General features: G+C 51.1%; 1 long non-coding RNA gene across 1 annotated transcript; it reads right to left on the bottom strand.

The window, feature by feature from the left end:
• Positions 1 to 314: 314 nt before the first annotated feature.
• LOC117492047 lies at positions 315 to 885 on the bottom strand. Its single transcript, XR_004556824.1, has 2 exons — positions 735 to 885; positions 315 to 651 (listed from the first exon to the last, which is right to left on the bottom strand). It is a non-coding gene; the product is annotated as an uncharacterized LOC117492047 (long non-coding RNA).
• Positions 886 to 5,168: the final 4,283 nt, after the last annotated feature.

The following is a 5,168-nucleotide window of genomic DNA, read 5'->3' as shown; positions in this document are numbered from 1 at the left end:
AGAGTAAAATCTACGTCACTTTACAGCCCCGCCCACTTTTGGGGAAACCAACACGTAACATGCAACGTTAGCCTAATCTAAAATGCTCTACTACGGCGTACCTTTCATGTGGCTCGTCAGCGCAGACTCTCGCATCGTTATTTTTTGCAAACTTTGCAGGAGGCAACTCGTGGGATTGACCCTCGTCTTAGCCATGGCTTGTATTTGTCTTCTGCTAGCCAGCGCTCGTTGTAACTGCAACCTCCTGGTGTTAAGCTCACCGGTAGCTACAGGAGTGAACTCACAATGCTGAACACAGGACGATGAAACAGAGCTTTTGAGGTAGAAAAAGGTTTATTAACCAAAAACCTTATATAGAGTCAGACGAGGGATTAAATATCCAATAAACCCAAAGCCAGGGTTTGTTAACTGAGGTGGTGCGGATATGCACGGAGATACTCTGGCGAGGAGAGCCGGGGGACCAGAGCTGGTGAGAGTCGACAGGAAGGAGCTGGTGTGCGTGGAAGCACGAAGGTACACTGGCGAGGAAAGCCGCTGATCCAGAGCTGGCGATAGTTGACAGGTTGGAGCCGGTGTGCGTGGAAGCACGGAGATACTCAGACGAGAGGTACGTGGCTGGATGTGGCAGGCAGAGGAGTAGGCAGATGGATTCTGACGGAGAACACAAGGGTTAGATTCGGCAGGAACACAGAGAGTTAGTTTTACCATAAACTACATGTACCAAGTCGAATTACCAGCGAGGTGAAACGACGAACTGGTGAATATTGGATGAGAGGACCGGGCATATAAGCAGGTGAAGGTGAGTAGTGTAATCAGGATGATGAGCAGCAGCTGCGGAGGTGAGTTGGCGGGAATCAGAAGTGGGTCAGCCACACCCAGCCAGGGAGACAGGCACACAGACAGACAGAACGAACATAACAAACATAAAACAAAGAAGAGAAGAAGGAGGGAGATACTGTAAATCCTCACAGTACCCCCCTCTCCACGGGAGCCTCCTGGCGACCACCAGGCTTGTCAGGGTGTGCTCTGTGGAACTCCCTCACCATGACAGGGTCCATGATGCGTGACCGAGGCACCCAGCAACGTTCCTCCAGGTTGTAACCCTCCCAATCAACCAGGTACTGAAAGCCCCTGCCCCGGCGTCTGACATCCATAAGCCGATGCACAGTGTAGGCAGGATGATCATCGATGACTCGGGGGGGAGGAGGGGGAATGGTTGGAGGGCACAGGTCACTAGTGTGGACTGGCTTGATCTGGGAAACATGAAAGGTTGGATGAACCTTCATGGATCTGGGGAGTCTCAAGCGGACAGCAGAGGGGTTAATAATGCGCTCAATGAGGAAAGGCCCAAGGAACCGAGGGGACAGTTTCTTTGACTCGGTGAGGAGTGAGATATTTTTGGAAGACAACCAAACTGATTGTCCAGGGGTGTAATGGGGAGCGGCATGTCTGTGACGGTTAGCTGACCGTTGATTCCTGGTAGAAGTCCGGAGGAGTTCTGAGCGAGTGTCCCTCCAAATCTTACGGCACCGTTGAATGTGATGCTGGACAGAAGGAACTGCCAACTCGCTCTCCTCCTCAGGAAACAGGGGAGGTTGGTACCCTAAGGAGGCTTCAAAAGGAGAGAGAGCAGTTGCAGAAGACGTGAGTGAATTAAAGGAATACTCCACCCAGGGTAGAAGGGAGCTCCAGGTAGATTGATTGCGATTGGCAACACAGCGGAGAGTAGATTCCAGGTCTTGATTGGCCCTTTCAGTTTGACCGTTTGACTGGGGATGATAACCAGAAGTTAGACTGACCGATGCACCAAGTGAATGACAGAAATTCTTCCAAACCAGAGAGATGAACTGAGGTCCACGGTCGGAGACGATGTCAGCCGGGATTCCATGCAGGCGGAAAACATGCTGGGTGAGAAGTTGACCGGTCTCCAGGGCTGAGGGAAGCTTGGGCAGAGCTACAAAATGGGCACATTTGGAGAAACGGTCTACAACTGTTAGAATAGTTGTGTTTCCTTGTGAGGGAGGTAGGCCGGTGACAAAATCTAGTGCAATATGAGACCAAGGTCGACTTGGGATAGGAAGGGGCTGGAGCAATCCTGCAGGTCTCTGATGAGAGGCCTTGCTCCTAGCACATGTAGTGCAGGCTGAAACAAACTCCTTAGTGTCCTTGTCAACTGTTGGCCACCAGAAATGTCTCCGGAGAAGAGAGAGTGTGCGGTTGGCACCAGGATGATTAGCGAAAAGGGAGCTGTGGACCCACTGCAGGACTTGAGAACGGACAGAGTTGGGGACAAACTGACGGTTTGGCGGACCACAACCAGGGTCCGGTTGCTCCAATAGCGCCTCCTGGATGGAGTTACTGATCTCCCAGGTGAGGCCACCCACAACACAGCTCAGGGGAAGAATAGAGTCAAAAGACGTGACTGGTCCCTCAGACAAAAACGACCTGGACAGGGCGTCGGGTTTAGTATTCTTGGAACCAGGACGATAAGTTAGAGAGAAGTTGAAACGACCAAAGAAGAGGGCCCACCTGGCCTGTCGGGAGTTTAGCCGTTTAGCAGACTGAATGTACTCCAGGTTCTTGTGGTCAGTCCAAACCAGGAATGGCTGCTCGCTGCCCTCGAGCCAGTGTCGCCACTCCTCCAACGCCATCTTCACTGCCAGCAGCTCTCTGTTGCCCACATCATAATTTCTCTCAGCTGGGGAAAGACGGCGAGAGAAGAAAGCACATGGGTGAAGCTTATTGTCTGGCCCTGCCGTCTGAGACAAAACAGCGCCAACCCCGATGTCAGATGCATCTACCTCCACCACAAACTGCTTGCTTGAGTCTGGCTGGATGAGTATGGGGGCAGATGTGAACAAGGATTTGAGGAGAAGAAATGCCTTGTTAGCATCAGTAGTCCAGGTAAACTTGATCTTGACAGAAGTGAGACTGGAGAGTGGAGCTGCTACCTTGCTATAGTTCCTGATGAACCGGCGATAGAAGTTAGCAAAACCCAGGAACCTCTGCAGCTCCTTCCTAGTAGTGGGGACTGGCCACTCGGAGACAGCTAGGATCTTTCCTGGATCAGCCTCCAACTTGCCCTGCCTGATGATATATCCCAGGAAGCTGACCCGCTCCTGGTGAAACTCGCACTTCTCAGCCTTGACGAACAGCTTGTTCTCAAGCAGCCTTTGCAGCACCTGACTGACGTGGTCCTGATGTTCCTCCAGACTCGTGGAAAAAATCAAGATGTCGTCAATGTAAACGAACACGAATCGGTTAAGGAAGTCTCGTAGGACATCGTTAACCAGGGCCTGGAAAACAGCGGGGGCATTAGAGAGTCCAAAGGGCATGACAAGATATTCGAAGTGACCAAGGGGGGTGTTGAAAGCTGTCTTCCACTCATCTCCTTGGCGAATTCGAACAAGGTGGTAGGCATTCCTGAGGTCGAGCTTGGAGAAGATGGTGGCACCTTGGAGAGGTTCAAAGGCTGAGTTTATCAGGGGAAGTGGGTACTTGTTTTTAACTGTAATGTTATTTAGCCCACGAAAGTCAATACAGGGTCGGAGAGACTTATCCTTTTTGTCCACGAAGAAAAACCCAGCACCCAGAGGAGAGGAAGAAGGACGAATTATCCCAGAAGCAAGAGAGTCACCGATGTATCTCTCCATGGACTCTCTTTCAGGCCGAGACAGATTATAAAGCCTGCTGGTGGGTAAAGGAGCTCCAGGCAGCAGATTGATGGGACAATCATAGGGACGATGAGGAGGGAGAGAGAGAGCTTTCTCCTTGTTGAAGACCCCACTCAGGCTGTGATAAACTTCAGGAACACCAGACAAGTCAACTTCAGCAGAGACACAAGGAGCAGACTTAGGTTCGACAGGGACGGGAGGCACAGCAGACTGTAAACAGTGAAGGTGGCACGACTGGCTCCATTCCATGATTCTTCCTCCGGCCCAATCAATATGTGGATTGTGGGTGCGAAGCCATGGGTATCCAAGAACCAAAGGGGTTGCTGGTGAGGAAATAACCTTCAGTTGAATCTCCTCTCTGTGATTACCAGAAATAAACAGGGTTAAGGGTTGTGTCTGCTGTGTAACCTTAGAAATGCTTTTCCCATTTAAAGCATATGCTGTCAGAGGTTCTGTTAGAGTTTCCAAATGTAACCCCAGCTGTTTGGCTAGTTCACAGTCCACAAAGCTATCCTCAGCTCCAGAGTCAACGAGAGCAGAAAGGGGCAATGTCTGAGCGTTGAAACAAAGTCTAGCAGGAATCAAAAAACGGCTCAAAATTGGGGCTACAATAGGTGTAGGAAGCGAACTCGTCAGGACCCCCAACTTCACTGACGAGCCCTTGCGTTTGGGCGAACAGGACAGCCAGAGAGGATATGGCCACCCTTTCCACAGTACAGGCATTCTCCACACCTAATACGTCGAAGGCGCTCCTCAGGGGATAATCCAGTGCGTCCCAACTGCATAGGTTCCACCATAGCAGAAGTGGGCACGCGGGTTGGTGAGGTGAAGCCAGATGGTCCGGACACAGAGGGAGCAAACCTGGGAGAACTGTTTGGCTGATAAGGCAAAGCAAAAGGAGGACGCTGCGTGCGCTCCGCACGGCGCTCCCGCAGCCGGCTGTCGAGACGAGAAACCCAGGAGATTAAGGATTGGAGGTCAGCAGGCTCCTCTCTTGCAGCCAGCTCATCCTTCAGTTGATCCCTCAATCCCCTAACAAACACAGCCCTTAAAGCCGCCTCGTCCCATCGGGCTTCTGCCGCCAGTGTGCGAAACTCGATAGAATAATCTGCAATGGTTCGAGTTCCTTGTTGCAGATTCAACAGACGATTAGCAGCTGAGCCAGAGTGTTCAGGATGATCAAAAACAGAGGAAAAATGATCCGAAAAAACTCCAAAGGAAAGTGTATTGTAATCCACAGAAGAACTCAATGCTTCGGCCCAGGTTAAAGCTCTTCCACGAAGCAAACTCAACATATAGTTAATCTTAGTTCCATCAGAGGAAAAAGACACGGGGCGCTGGCGAAATACCTTATTGCATTGAAAAAGAAATCCTCTGCATTTCTCCACCTCTCCGTGGAAAGGCTCAGGATCGGCAATGGGGAAGTCCCGGCATGGAGTGGAATCCACAGGTGGATAGGAGGAGGCAGGAAGTGTACCAGAAGACGTCAAAGCA

The sequence above is a fragment of the Trematomus bernacchii genome, unplaced genomic scaffold (assembly GCF_902827165.1).
Source record: "Trematomus bernacchii unplaced genomic scaffold, fTreBer1.1, whole genome shotgun sequence".
NCBI lineage: Eukaryota > Metazoa > Chordata > Actinopteri > Perciformes > Nototheniidae > Trematomus > Trematomus bernacchii.
Note: the sequence above shows the minus strand (reverse complement) of the source record. Positions and strands in the feature narration are given on the sequence as shown.